Source organism: Delphinus delphis, chromosome 18 (genome assembly GCF_949987515.2).
Source record: "Delphinus delphis chromosome 18, mDelDel1.2, whole genome shotgun sequence".
NCBI lineage: Eukaryota > Metazoa > Chordata > Mammalia > Artiodactyla > Delphinidae > Delphinus > Delphinus delphis.
Window position 1 is genome coordinate 32,337,614 of NC_082700.1, and position 16,721 is coordinate 32,354,334.

The window sequence follows — 16,721 nt, forward strand, 5'->3', positions numbered from 1 at the left end:
TTCCAAATTTAAATAGAATTATAAACCAACAGATCCAAGAAACTCAATGAAACCCAAGGACAAAAATATGATGAAAACTACACCCGAGGTACATCATAATCAAATTATTCAAAACAAGCGATAAAGAAAATCTTCAAAAACAACCAGAGAAAAAAAGAAACATGTACAGAGGAACAAAGTTAAGGGTGATGGCAGATTTCCTGCCCAAATAATTCAAACAAGAAGACAGTGCAGTAACATATTTAAAGTGCTGAAAGAAAGAACTATCAACTTGGAATTTCATACCCATGAAAACACTTCAGAATGAAGGTTAAAAAAGACTTCCTCAGACATATAAAAACTGAAAGAATTCATTAGCACTGGAAGAAATGTTACAGGCAATTTTTCAGGCAGAAGAAAGATGACTCCAGATGGAAGATGTACACAACAGAGTGAAGAATGCTGGAGTATGTAGATAAAAAAGACAACTGATTTGCTGAAAGTAAAAATAACAAAATGTTATGAGTTTAAACATACGCCAAGGTAAGATGTGTGATAACAAGTGCACACAGCCCAAAATGGGAGAACATTGTTGTGAGGTTTCACACCACACTTAAGGTGGTATCATATCCTTTGAAGGTAGTTAAAAATATATTATGTAAACCCTAAAGCAACCATAAATAAAACAAAAAGTAATAACTAATTAAACAACAGAAAAATAAAGTTATTAAAATACTCAATCCAAGAGAAAAAGAATACCAAAGAATAGATGAGATAAATAGAAAATAAGTAAAAATATGGGAGATTCAAATCCCACCATATTAATTAACCACATTAACAGAAAATGGTCCCTCTAGTTAAAAAAGAGAAATCATCACACTGGATTTAAAAAAAAAGCAATACTCAACTAATATGCTGCCTGTAACAACAGCAGGTTAAAAGGAAAAGGACAAAAATTAGTTATCAGTAATCAAAATAAAGCTGGACTGGCTATATTAATATAACACAAAGTAAACTTCAGACCATTAGAGTATTTTAAGCCTGGAAGTGACATAATCACATCTACTTTTAAGACTCTGCCCCTCACCGCTGTGGCCTCTCCCGCCGCAGAGCACAGGCTCCGGACGCGCAGGCCCAGCAGCCACGGCCCACGGGCCCAGCCGCTCCGCGGCACGCAGGATCCTCCCGGACCGGGGCACGAAACCGCGTCCCCTGCATCGGCAGGTGGACTCTCAACCACTGCACCACCAGGGAAGCACACATTTACTTTTATACTAAAAGATCTCTAGCTGCTATGTGGAAAAGGACAGAGCATTCAAAACATGAGGCATAGGGCCTGAAACACAATAGGTTATCAACAAATGGCAAACACAAAAATATATAGTTATGATGGGCTGACCCAGCATTACCACCCCTGAGATTTTATCCTTTCTCAACAATATTATTCTAAAATGAATACCCATGCTTTATTCTACTTTAAATTTGTCTTCCCATTGCCATTCGTTAACATGTATGAAACAAAAGCACCTTAGGCGTGGCAACCCCTGCCTGACTTTCAGAATTTCATTTAACAAAAGAGGGATTATGAGAAATCATTAAAATACCATAAACAAGCTACTTACATTCAAGAGGCACTTTGGCTAAATCCCCTAAACTCACAAGTGGTTAATTAATTACATGTTCAAGATTAATCAGTGGACCAGGTAAAGGTTAGTCACAGAGTAAAAGGGAAAGTTGGAGCTGGACATCAAAAAGTCGAACTCGGATCCTTGGATGGGATGCCAGCCAGCTGACCCTTTTATCTCTATCTCCAGAAGCTGACCTCACTAGCGGGCACTAAAGTTTGGGGTGGTACTTCAGGGTGGCAGGGTCAGGGTAGTGGAAGTAAGAGAAAGTGACACAGGAAAAACTATGGCATAGATTAGCTTACTCAAAAGTAATAAAGAATAAGAGGGCCTTTTCCGGTAACATTTGTTATCTGAGTCATATTTTAAAATAATAACTGTCCTCAAAATACCCTTAAATGATCTACTCTTTGCCTCGACTTTATTTTTTCCTATGCCATTTTACAAATTCTTGCTCCTTCTCTAATACCAGAATATTAATGGCAAAGCTTTTTCTGTATTTATTCCAAACTGAAACCCATTAGGAATGACACCTTGCTGCATTTCTTAGTATTGATTGCTTGCAGTTTTTATTCTGTTTCTACATTAGGACAAATACAGTTCATTCAGGGGCTTCTAAAAGCAAATCAATGGCCTTTCAGAAATTCATTCAGTGTTTGGGTTCATGCTTCAGTTCAAGCCATTGATTTGGTGGGTGCGTTTTGGGAGTGTTCAAATCAAATCACCCTGATACATTTTTCAGGCAACTCTTCTGCCCTTCAGTAATAAAGTATGTCTATTGCTTTGTCTGAAGATGCCAGAGGGCCCAGGTCTGTGATCTGCACTTCAGGCAAAATGGGAGAATTATGTGGATACTGACTAAGGTGTGGTAAGACAAAGGAAAGTGTGAAGGCAGGATTTAGACAAGGCACATAACTAACAAAGGATTAGGCTACAGCTCAGACCCGTGGTTAGAAAAAAATAGATGGAAACCTGAATTTTGGGGTGGTTAAAGTTGAGGGGAAAAAGTAGTCTTCAACTGGCAAAAGAGGTAATTACTAAAGCCAACAGTCAGAATGAGAGTTCCAAAGGAGATTATAAAAATCCACTAAGAAATAAGAGGCTAAGAACAAGCAAAGCAAAAAAAAAAAAAAAAAAGGCAAAAAGAGTGCATAAAGTAATAGAATGAGAACAGAATAGCAAACAGACAATTAAGCAATAAAGGAAAGGACTGTCATGAAGCTAACTGAACTAGTTTCTTCTTAATTGCATTCAAAATACAGAATGCCTCGGGATTCCCTGGTGGCGCAGTGGTTGAGAGTCCGCCTGCCAATGCAGGGGACATGGGTTTGTGCCCTGGTCCGGGAAGATCCCACATGCCGCGCAGCGGCTGGGCCCGTGAGCCATGGCTGCTGAGCCTGCGCGTCTGGAGCCTGTGCTCCGCAACGGGAGAGGCCACAACAGCGAGAGGCCCCGCATACTGCAAAAAAAAAAAAAAAAAAAAAAAAAAAAAAATATATATATATATATATATATATATATATATATATATATATAGAATGCCTCAAAAAATTCTGGGTCAGAAATTAGAAAAAGCATAAATAACGATAGTGTCAAGGAAACCCATAATACAAAACTACTGGAACCTTAAATCCTTTCAGAATATACCAGCATTCAATTGATCAGAATGACTGAGGTGCTTTACTGTGGTGAGTAGTTCCAAGTGGAGCTACTTACAAAGTAAACACTGATAAAAGAGGACTGAAAGACTACTTGCCCATAGCACAAAACTTCAGTAAAGCAGGGACGGGACTAGTCCTGAGCAAAAATGCAATGTAGGCTAAAGTCTACCTTTAAAAACCTTCCCTTTGCATTCATTAGCCTTTCCCACCTCTCGTATATATACAATTGTTTACCAATAGATCAGGAGTCTTGTATTTAGAAGCAACACGGTATGGAGAAAACAAAATAAAATATGGAAATGTGGGCTCAAAAATCCTGAATTTCTTTCTACAGGATGAAACCCATAATGTGACACCAATGAACAAAACATTGACAGAATACTAGTCCAATCAGTTTCAGCATAAAGCCACAAACTATGAGAACTCAAACATATTAAAATTTATACTGAATTGACTATTTAATATATTAATGTAAGTCAGTGGTGGTCAATAACGTTAAGTCAATAAGTGGTACAGTACACATACACACACTCAGAATTAGATATTTCTAGCAGATGGGAATTCGGACAAAAATAAAAGTCAAATGATTTGGTAGCAGTGATATTGGTGGTATGGAAGTTAACCTTAGCTTTTCACTAAAGGGGAAAAGAATTACTTTGTTCCCCATCTTATTCCTTAAATAAATATGTCAACTTGGATACAAAATTGGCATTCTTGGTAAAGAAATAAAAATAGCATTAATAACGGATAATAGCTAAGTTTCAGGACAGGAAACTTGACCCAATGTTAGAGAAAAGAAAACAAATACATTTATCCTTTCAAAAGAGCCAAGTCTGGTATGGAAGATAAGGATGTTTAATGAAACATACAATTTAATACAAAATAAAAATATAAGCAAAGAGGGAAAAGAACCAAAAAGCAACAACAAAAAAAGTTTTTAAAGCCCAGACAAGTGTGTAAAGAACCAAATAAACATAGGACTGAAACACCGCCATCCTCTGTGCCAGGAGCCACAAGCAAATTAAAATGAATAAAACTTACGCAGTTGAGGTTCTGGGTATCCCAAAGATATTTTCAAGGGCTCTTAACACCAATTCCCTGTCAACTAGGGGACAGAAAATGAGGAGAAGGCTTCTCAAGTGAAGTGAGTGCTCACAGAGTGATGGAGCCAGATAAGGCAGTTTATATTCCAGGCTCTTCAAGGGAAGGACAGAAGATTTCCCTCCCATTTGGGCCCTGAGTTTCTAAAGATAAAAAATGGTTAGCATTTAGTTTCTACAAAGAAAAGCAGGGATGGGACTAGTCCTGAGCACAAGTGTAATGTAGGCTAAAGTCTACCTTTAAAAACCTTCCCTTTGCATTCATTAGCCTTTCCCACCTCTCGTATATATACAATTCTTTACCAATAGATCAGGAACCTTGTATTTAGAAGCAACATGGTATGGAGGAAACAAAATAAAATATGGAAATGTGGAGTCAGAAATCCTGAGTCTGAATCCTTCTCTTCTGTTTATGAGGTGGGGGGGGGGTCCTGGGTTGTCACCTCTTCTATATGAGTTTCAGTTCTTATAAGCCTAAGAGGCTGTCGTATCAGAGGGATAGATCTACCAGGTCAATGTATACAAATATACCTTGTGAACTGTGCATCACTAAAGCCAAATAATGTAATTGTCATGTAATTACTTGACTGTGGTATAGTTGCTAATTTGATACAATACCTATGTCACTGACCTGAAACTCCAAAATTAATCTCTCTCCTTGCTCCTATTATCCAAACTCTCGTCTTCTAAGTGTAATAAGTCTCAGAAACCATATTAAAAAATAATCAGACTAAACTAATGTAGAGTAAGTTTTTAATCTCCTCTAGCTCTCCTATTGCATGACATGATTTACAAGCGGAAGGTTAACCTGCTATATTATAATATCTCAGATAATTAAAATGAATTTGGGAGTATTTTTTGGTCCTTGAGCACACCTTCTATAATAACCATCAAGCTATTATTGTATGCAACTGGGTGATTTTAATTTCAGGAGATTCCTAAGGCAGAGACCCTCAGTTGGATATACCTAGTCAGAGAGCTAGAGGTTATTTCTGGCTCCAACACGTGCCACTAAGACGAGACGTTCATCCTAATCAGGTTTTCAGTAATTTGAATTGTCCCCCTGAAAACTGGTCCCACGAACAGAAAATAAATACTCCAGCACCATATCTCATCATGAGACCTGGAAGTCATGAAAGCTGATCATAACTGAGATGGCTCATGAGTCACAACTGGCCTTTAGGCCACACTCCTAACCCATGACCTTTGCTGCTTTGGACATTAAATTGTGTATATTTAAAAGTCAAAGTACAAAAAAGTCTGGGAGATCTAAAAAAATGGTCAAAGAGAGTTATTAGAAAACAACTGTGGAGTGAATAAAATCATTGAGAAAGAGGAGGGTATGAAACAGCTAACAGAATTGAGCACTTATTATTCACTATTGACTCCACACATGCACGCTCTCCCTTAAATCTCACTACAACCTAATGAGATAGGCTCTAAATTCACACACATTTTATAAATAAAGAAAATTAAATTGAGGGGTATTAAGAAACTTCCCCCAAATTTTATAGCCAGTACATGGTACTTTAAGAATTCAAACCCAAGTCTAATTAGACTAGAAATGCAATGGAGGATATTTGAAGGAACCTGGAATACCAAGACAAAGTCATTTTAACCCAGATTTGTGTTTCAGTACTAGGAACATGTGGCATGGCAAGTCTCAGTAAGCCAAGAGCTAAATGGTTTTAGTTTTTCAGTATTTAAAATAAACCATAAAGCACCTTAGGGAAAGTTATTTATCCATCTATCAGATATTTATTAGTGATTATTACATGCAAGGTATTGTTCAAGACATTAGAAATTCACCAGTAGGTGTCTAAGAGAATGATTCCTGCCATGATCACGGTCATTCTTATGATAAAGTAATAGACAGATTAATGGACAGAACTTAATATAGTAAATGAGAAGGTAATGAGTGCTTGAGGGAAAGATAAAGCAGGGAAGAGGAAAAGAAGTGTTATGGGCAATTTCAAATAGGGTACTCAGAGAAGACCTCCAAAAGTTGACATAGGAAGAAAAATCAAAAGGACATGAGGAAGCAAGCCATTTGGATATATGTAGGAAATAAGTCCAAGGAGAATAAACAGCCAATGTAAACCTCCCAAGAATGTGATTGGCATGTTTGAAGAACAGTACAGAGGCCACGTGGTTAAAGCTGAGTTAGGGGAGAGTGGTAGAAAATGAGGCACGAAACAGCGAGGCAGGGGCACATATGCAGAACCTTGTCAACTATAGCAAGCATTTAGGCTCCTCCTCTGAGGTGGGAAGCCAGTATAAGGTTACAGGTAGAGACAGAAGATTATCTGCCTTATGTCACTAGCTGCTGTGTTAAGAACAGACTGTGATATAGATAAGTTGACATAGATATCACTTCTTAATATTATCAAATTATTTCACAACATTTTACATTTTACTTTCATGTTAGATAGAACACAAACAAAATTGCGTACCTTTTGCCACCACATGAAAAAAGGGGTAAGATCAATATAAATCACAATTGAAAATTCAGTTTTTGAGAAATTCACTAGAGTTGGCAACTCAATGAAATAGCATATCATTCTGATCATGCTGTGTTTTTATTCATTCTAATAAATTAAAGAATTGCAAAGTTATTTAATATAGCTGACATTCTACTAATTTCAGGGGAACAAAGGTAACAAAAGCTCATAAGAGAATTCATTCAGAGTTCAATTCCACTTATCCTCCCACTCTACAGAGAACACAATTGGTAGTATGTAAGTGATTTTTTCCCATTAATGGCAGGATTTGATATTACTATTTTGATGTAGATTTGAACTAAATGAACTCAATCCCTTGATTAAACAAGACTTTATCACAAAATATGCCTGCACACTTTTGGCATTTTAACTTTATCTTAGTTCATAATATAGGCGCTATACATTTATTATTATGATATATTAGAGATCATTCCATTTTCTTTCATATGAGAGCAAAATCTAGAGGCAAAAGTAGTCTTTTCTTCCTTTCCACAGATACACATTCTCATGACCACTAGCTTCTTTCCAAAGGTCCCTGATGAATTATATTCCACAAATGCCAAACAGCCCTCTCACCCTTCCTCATGCTTAGTTTTTGAAACAAACTGCAATAGTGTCACATTATAAAATCACCTTGTACAATTCCCTAGACCATGGATTGCAATTTTCCTCAGAGAGGTGGTAACCAGCAGCAAAAACAAACAAAACCTTGCTGACGATGAGTCTCTCAAAGGAGAAGATTGAGAAAACCAGTAAGCTTTGCATATTTTGCCTTACCCTTCACTGTCTCCTGTATTACATTTCTAATTCACTCCCTGGCTGATCTCATCCAGTCCCACAGCTTTAAATTCCACATGTACATGACTGGCTCCCAAATTTATGCCTCCAGCCCTGAACTCCCAGTTTACATCCTAACTACATATTTCATAGGTCCACTTAGATGTCTATAGGTGTTTTAAGTGATCTTCCCTCCCAAAGTCTGTCTCTCTTACAAGTCTTTTCCTCTTCTCTGTAAACAGGATCTCCTATCTTTCAAATTATACAGGCCAAGCACCTTGGGAGTCATCCTTGACTCCCTCTCATACCCTAAATCCAATCTGTCAGAAATCCCGGCTTCTGGATTTGGAATCTGCCCTTCTCACCAGAGACACTGACATCAAGCCTGTCAAGCCACCACTATGTCTCACCTTAATCATTGTCATAACATGTTAACTGGCCACTGCCTTCAATTTACGCCCCCAGCCCGCAATCTGTTCCTCACACAGCTGCCAGAATAATCAATCTGATCTAAATCTAAAGCACAGATAGGATAATTTCACTTCTTTGTTTAAAACTCTCCAATGGCTTTCTCAGGATAATGTCCACGGGCCTCACAACATGGCTGCAAGGTCCTGGTGGCATCTCTCTGATGTCCCCTCCTATTCCCACACCCCCTCATTCACTTTGCCACAGCTCCAGCCTCAGCTGTGTCACACTCACATATCCCTCAAAGCCTGGCGCTTGTGGTCTCCTCTGTCTATAACATGCTTTCCCAAGACAGCCACACAGGCTTCTGCTCAGATGGGAGAGGCCTTCCCCAGCCATGTTAATCTCACACGTATGCACCGCCCTCATGCCACCACTTCCTGAGGAGTACTTAGTATTACTTGATATTACATCACGTTTTTGTTTCTGTGTATATTGTTACTATACTCAACCAAAACGTAAGACCAAGAAGGAGTAAGAGACATGTTCACTGCAACAAACTCAGAGTCCAGAGCAATGCCCAGCACACAGTAGGTGTTCAATAAATATTTGCCAAATAAATGAACAAACAAATGAATCATTGCTGAGCCAAGGAGACGGGTATTGAAATAAAACACATGAGACAGCAGTACAGTTACCAATATAATCTCAAGGTCTAAATTCATCCATAAAACACCTGGTAATCCAGACCCCTGTAACACCAAAAGGCTGAGGCAACACTAATGGACCCAAAGCTATTTCCTCAGAAGCATCTAATGAGAACACAGATCAATACCAGAGATGTTCTTAAATATACTCAATCTATCAGCAGTGAAGCTATGTTAAGTTCCACCATAAAAAAGCCTCTAATTTTCTGTGAATTTCAGTATATTTGCCTAAATCGATAAATCTGTTACACATTTTATACTACCTGTTAAACATGTAAAGAAAAAGGTGTAAATGGCCTTTTAAGAGTTCTGTCAACATGTACCCCCATTGTGTCATATGTAGACAGAATTAAGAAGAAATCTGTGAGAGAAAAGATCTTCAGAGAAAATACTACGATGGGCAAGACAGATATTAGCTGACAACTGATGTTTAACTACTTAAACCAACAGACATTAGCTGACAACTGATGTTTAACTACTTAAACCAACAGAATTTCTATAAGTTTCACTAAAAATTCAAATGGCACTGTGATCATTTTGACTTAGGCTGCTAAAGGAGATGAAAAGCAGAAATCAGATCATAAGGAAAATGACAGAAGTATTACATGTCTGAAGAATTTCAGGCTACAGATCAATGACAATTGAAAGCAAGCTAAATTAATAAGCCCTAAACTAGGTGGAAGAAAAGCCATCTGTGCTAGTGAGCCTATATTAAGTCCTGGATCCTGGTAGAAGCATGTCAAGAAGGTTGCAAAGCAAAGTGACAAGAATAACTGAACAACAGCTGAACGTTTGTGATCTTAAGAGAAGCAGACCTCTAAGATTTAAATAGCTATGGATAGAGTTATAACAGTTTATTATTCTAAACAAATGTCCTCCTGGGTAGATTTGCAGATGAGACTGCCAGAGTGCTATCTAGAACATCATGGAATATGAAGGACCTGGGACAACTGGACAGGTACCAAAAAGCAGCAACTGAAGACAAACAGAACTTCATATTTTCCAAGAGGAGAGACTGGCAAGATTTATGCCACTGACAGACAAGACTGAAGATGAATTATTAAAGAGTAAAGGAAATAGTAATTATAAGAAGCCAAAGTGGGTCCTTGAAGAAGACACTGTATTGCACTAATTCCATGTCTTTTGTTAAGTTTTAAAGTGATAATTCTGTGAAACATGAATGATTTTTTGTCTGGACATTTGCAAAGCACTCAAAATAATCAGCACTTGAGGAATGAGAGAGATGGATATTTTAAATATGGGAAAGCGATGGCTCAGTGGACATCTTCTTTCAGGTCCCTCACCAATCTTGATCAGTCTTTTCTTAAATTGTTTCAATAAGCTGTGATTCTTATACCAAATCACAATTTCCTCAACACTTTTTAGAATATACAACCACTGAGTACCTGAGTATTGACAGACTTAAACACCATGGCCTTCTGAGTTAAAGAAGGATCAGGAAAAGGTCCAACGTAGCTGTGGTACCAGGAGAAAAGTGGAATACTGTGACAAGTCTACAAGTTAGGTGGCAGAATCATATAGGGTGATTATATTCTGTTTTGAAAAAAAGTGTGAAATTATACTTTTATGCCCAAAAGTGTTGGGTAATTGGTCTACTTTTGAATTAACCCATTCTTACCCAGAGAAATAATTGTCTGGAGACCCATTTTAACAAAAATTAAAATAACTATCTCAGGGCTTCCCTGGTGGCGCAGTGGCTGAGAGTCCGCCTGCCAATGCAGGGGACGCAGGTTCGTGCCCCGGTCCGGGAAGATCCCACATGCCGCGGAGCGGCTAGGCCTGTGAGCCATGGCCGCTGAGCCTGCATGTCCGGAACCTGTGCTCCGCAACAGGAGAGGCCCGCGTACCACAAAAAACAAAAACAAACAAAAACAAAAAAACTATCTCAAGAGTATCTAACATTTTCATTTCAAAATATGATTTAAAAAAAATACTCTGTATTATACCATAATGATGGATACATGTCATTATATATTTGTCCAAATCCACAGAATGCACAACACCAAGAGTGAACCCTATAGGGAGGGTGGAAGGGAGACACAAGAGGGAGGAGATATGGAGATATATGTATATGTATAGCTGATTCAATTTGTTATAAAGCAGAAACTAACACACCATTGTAAACCAATTATACTCCAATAAAGATGTTAAAAAAAAAAAAAGAGTGAACTCTAAGGTAATCTATGGACTTTGGACAATTATGATGTGTCTGTGTAGTATACCATGTCAAGAAGTTCCAAGCATACATGAATACTATGACTATATTCCAGGGTAATAAGAACCATTTAGATATATACACTGGGCATTATGGTAGCAAAGAGGCAGGATCCTGAATTCTACAGGGAATAACAGAAATGCTAGGGAAAGAATTCCAGAAAGGGCTTCCTCAAAGCAAAAAGAAAGGAAAAGCAGCCTATTGACAGCCCTGAGTGTGGTGCCTTGAGAGCACAGCAAGTTGTGGAGGAAAGACAAAGCACAAGGAGAAAGTAAGACAGCAGACGGGGCAGGAATTGCCTCCTTAAAGACCTAATGCTGGGTGACTGGGTGGCTAGGAAGGAAGGGATTATGGAGAAGTCTGAGGAAACACTTGGGGGTGATCGGTATGTTCATTATCTTAATTATGGTGATGGTTTCATGAGTGTACTTATGTCAAAATTAATCAAATTCTGCAAATTTTAAATATGTGCATTTTACTGTATGTCAATTATAGCTCAATGAAGTTTTGTTGGTTTGTTTTTAAAACTTTAATGCTATTCTAAAAATTTTAGACATCCATGTAAAAGTTATGGGAAGCAACTGAAGCAGTTTAGGGAGCTAGTGAGGGATGGTCAGTGGCATTTCATTGCTTATTTTACAACTTTACAAGATGTTCCACACAATCAAACGAAAGACTTAATCCACTGCTATTTATCACGTTCCTATTATGTGCAAAGAACCAAGCTTCTCCCAAAACACAGAACGTTCCTTTAAGTAAGTAATGTGGATCTTCAATTCACTCATGTGAATTACAGATGTATTCTATTTAAATAAACACTCAAATTTGATACAATCGATAAAGTCACTAAGGTTGTTTGCATTATATAATCAACTTTAATTCCAAACAAGAGTTATGTAAAATAGTAAACAAACAAAATGCAGCTTACCTGGACATCTGTGTTTGTTTACAGTATTTCTCTTTGGTAGAAAGGCAGTGTTCAAAAGTAACACATCCAAAATGCTAATAACCAATGTCAATTAAAGACCAAATAGAATGTATAAAATATAACATGTAAATGAGAAATATGTTTTGTCATGTATTACTTACATACAACTATCCAGGGTTCTACGTCCTATGGAGTTTGGTATACAAATATAGTATTCAGAAATATGTGAATATCCATTAAATTGTACGTCCTTGAAGCTTTCTTTCAACTATCCTTCATTAAGGGAATAGTTACAGAAAAAGTCATAGTAGGGACCATGAAATACCACATAGGAATTTCAAAACAACACATTATAAAACTAAAAGCCTCCAAAACATATTTCACGGTCAAAACTTTCAGAACAATGTGCATATGAACATGCATACATTTGTAAATACAAAGAAATAGGATCGGAAAGTCAACAAAATGTTAAAAATGATCATTTATATGGGATGCAGCGGGTAGTGAGATACAAGGAGCTTCTACATTGTATTCAATATTTTTATATGCTATTTAAATGTTTTATAACACGAATATTTAGGTGTATTTTAAAATGAGGCATTTTTAATGCAGGGAAATTTGCATGAACTTCCTACAACATTTTTTGATTAAAAAAAAAACAAAACAGGAGGTCTCTACCGCACAAAGTTTAAAAGCCCTGCCCTGCAGTGACACCAAATGGTGGTAGATCAAAATACAGTACACAAAAAGAACATTGTTTAATTCAATTTCCTATAAACATTATGATTCCTTTGAAGAATTGGCAGCTTAACAGAACTAAATAATGTGGAAACAAATACTCAAAAACCTAGAATTTTTAATCAAAGAAAGTCTAGTACACCAAGTTTCAAATGCAAATTGTAGGCCTCTTTCTAAACTTCAGCTAAATCTTGTGATCCCACTGAATATTTACATATCTTATTTCTCACACAGTTAACCATGCTACTGTGAGCACAGTGATTTTACCTAATGGCTTATTGATCAGAAGATCACTGCTAATATAAAAAATACAGTCACGTAACTAAAATCAGGTTCTACACAATGGGAACCAACTTTTGGTAAGTAGGCAATATTTTGGGGAAATAAATGAGAAGGTTCTGGGGCTAAAGAGGGAAGGGAAGAATCCAAGAAAAGAGACAGGTAACTGATCCAATGAGTGAGAGTTTCTAGGAAGAATATTTTCATTTCTAAATCTTATTGATAGAAAATTAAGTTGAATAAAGCATGAGGCAAGGACATGCTAAATATGAACCAATTTCTCAGCAAAAAGTTGTGTCCTGGACTATCCAGGGAAAAGAATATTTCAAGTTCAGCACATCAGTTAGTACTCAGTGTCTTCTGCCCAAAACCTAAACCAACAAATAAAATTAGCATGTAAACGGTCTCATTCATTTCAAGTCACACAGAAAGATATAGAGATGAACCGCCTCCCAGAATGCTCCTCTAAAATAACAAAATACCATTTGACTAGAACACTTAGTCTCTCAACATTAAATGACAGCTTGTTCAGACTTTTTGATGGGCTATTGTTTTCCTTATGCCAAAATCCCCTGGAAAACAAAGGACATATAAATACACTATCAGCCACAAAGCAAGTCAATAATCGCATTAAACTACTAGGTCCTGAATTCACAGCACTGGATATCAGTTCTAAAAGGTACCAGCCACCACCATGTCAACACCACTACTAGACTACAAGGCATAGACAGGGCCAGCTCTGGAACACCTGAGAACTGTCCTGCTCAAACTGGCCAATGCCCGAGTCAGAAGGGCTGCAGGGAGAATTAGTTCAGGGAGATACCTTAAGATTCTGAATTACCAGTAATAACAGATGAGTGACTAAACCCTTAGAACCATAAAAGTACCCAGGTCTAGTACACCTGCATTAAGACTGCTTTTTAAAGAATAGAGATAATATCAGGATTAAAGAATTTTGCTTCCAATTTCAAGGGAGAAATAAATAAAAGTGGATATGAAACTCTGTATTACAGGAAACCTGGAAAGAATATAGACATAGCAAATGGTTTAGTGGTTGAAAGAAAGCTTAAAGGATGTACAACTTAATGGATATTCACATATTTCTGAATACTATATTTGTATACCATACTCTATAGGACATAGAACCCTGGATAGTTGTATGTAATACATGACAAAAGTAGAACATATTTCTAATTTATATGTTATATTTTATACATTCTATTTGGTCTTTAATTGACATTGGTTATTAGCATTTTGGATGTGTTACTTTTGAACACTGCCTTTCTACCAAAGAGAAATAATGTAAACAAACACAGATGTCCAGGTAAGCTGCATTTTGTTTGTTTACTATTTTACATAATTCTTGTTTGGAATTAAAGTTGATTATATAATGCAAACAACCTTAGTGACTTTATCGATTGTATCAAATTTGAGTGTTTATTTAAAAAGAATACTTCTGTAATTCACATGAGTCAAATGAATGAATTTACATAACTGGATAAAAGAAAAATGTAAACTGACTGGCAAGTAACATAACTGCAGGGTTTTAACTGATTTTTGTTAAAATGAAAACAATGCTAGAAATCACAATATCAGTGTATAGAACCTGAAGATGAAACAGAGCTAACAGCAAGTCTATCTATAGTGAAAACAAATAAAAAGGCAAGCTTTGGCCCTATTTGGGTGCAAAGGCTATCCCAACCTTTGACTCTTCCTTGTTTATGACTCTGTGATGATTTTTCATCTAGAAATGATTAGCACTTTAGGTTTAGTCAATAAGTAAAGGCTTTTCTACAAGAGAAAAGTCTTGTAGGAATCTGCAGTTTAGCTTACCTCAAGATAACAGCCCGTCTTTGACATATACACAATTACATTAAGCATATAACTTTTAAAATAAAACAGGGCTTCCCTGGTGGCGCAGTGGTTGAGGGTCCGCCTGCCGATGCGGGGGACGCAGTTTCGTTCCCCGGTCTGGGAGGATCCCGCATGCCGCGGAGCGGCTGGGCCCATGAGCCATGGCCGCTGGGCCTGTGCGTCCGGAGCCTGTGCTCCGAAACGGGAGAGGCCACGGCAGTGAGACACCCGCATACCGCAAAAAAAATAATAATAATAAAAATAAAACAGCATTATGGGAATCTTTAAAAATGTACCTGGTAATTATAATCAGTTTCCTAAAACCACCAAATTTATATCATTTATACAATGTTGATAAATTGAAAATACATCACTCTTTAATGAATTAGTGAACTTATTGAGCTTTTAATCCAGAAAGGAGAACAGAAAACTTCAAGGCATTCCATGCTGTTCATCATTTTTTGGGTAACTCTCAAGTATTGTTGAGAACTCTAAGCAAATTTTCCCGTCTTTTGGGGGATGGGCAGGAGTTTGAGAAGTAGGGAGAGCCAGATTGGAAATGGTGAATAATTGATATGGAAAAAAAGGTGAAGTTGAAGAACATTACCATTTGTCACCCCCTCCCCCAAAAAAGAGTATATAGAAAGTTTTCATTTTTTCTTCAACTGTCTTTCTGCTTTCTTCACCAAGACAATTATATTTTACAATGTTAGTACAACACAAACCAGAACTTGAAACAATATTTTTAGGAATATTCATAATCAACAGGTAATGAAGCTCTGTTCATATTTCCATAGCAGATGGTTTTCAACAGCATCACTCCTTTCTCATTATATTCCATTTGTAGTCAGGTATGATCCAGCATGGAATGTGGAGAGTCAAGGTCAAGTTTGTGTTGACATGTCCTGAAATGGAAGTGATCCATTTCTGTCTTAAAATCAAAACTATAACCTCTAGCCCTGGTATCTGGGAATATAATTGTTTTAACTTTCTGATCCCTCTGAGCACACTGCTTGTAAATCATATCTCTTTGATGTGAACTCTCGTTTTCAAAGGCGGGCATAACCTGGCTATTTAAATAAACCTGAAATATCTGCAAGTTTGAGTTCATTCTTCTGTGACAATCACTAGAAAGAACATGGGATAGTTTTAAATCTCTGTGATGATATGCAATATAAAAGGTTACTCGTTAAATAGACATTTTCACATAAGTTTGTATGTGTTTCAGGCTTAATGTGGATGGGAATATTTCAAAATTATAATTTTACATGTTATGCTTTTCATTCAAGAGTCAAAAAAGATGGGCAAAAATCAAAACTCTAAGTAGTCTGTGGTTGAAAATGTAATGCAAATTCTCCTGTGTCTCATATGGAAGATATTATGCCAAATAGGGATCAAGAGAACGACAGAGTGACCAGGTGAAAGAAAATAAATAAGGAAATTAAAAAAAAAAAGAAAAGAGAAAAACAAGATGAGGAGGAAAGAGTATTCTGGAGAATTGGGGGAAAAAAAAGCATTTTTCTAAAGATAATAAATTTAAAAGTTTCATAATAAAAATTATAAGGCTGTGAACAGGAAAAAGGTGCTTTTTTTTCTTCTGAGTTTGTGAACTTTGGGTTCAGGATGGAGGGTGAGGGAGGAGGGGAGGTGCTGTAGGAAGGGCTGAGTAGAATGGGTTCATGAAGACACAGGAAGGAGTTTAAGAGCAAACGTCGACAGCATGCCAAATATAGTATGTAGACATAGTCCTTTAGTTATCCAATCCAAATTTTCAAAATTATATCAAATACAATTCCATCATGTCCCTGGAAGTTGGTAATAATATAGCTGAAAGCTGCAGGAAAAAAATAATCTTATATATTAAAAAAAAATGAAATACTACTTTAAAATATCATCATGATGGCTGAGTGTAACCAATCTCAAAATGA

General features: G+C 37.0%; 1 protein-coding gene across 4 annotated transcripts in view; it reads right to left on the bottom strand.

Moving 5' to 3' along the window:
- The window catches only part of DIAPH3 (diaphanous related formin 3), a 546,819-nt gene that overhangs the window by 264,177 nt on the left and 265,921 nt on the right, over window positions 1-16,721 (bottom strand). The window lies entirely within an intron of this gene.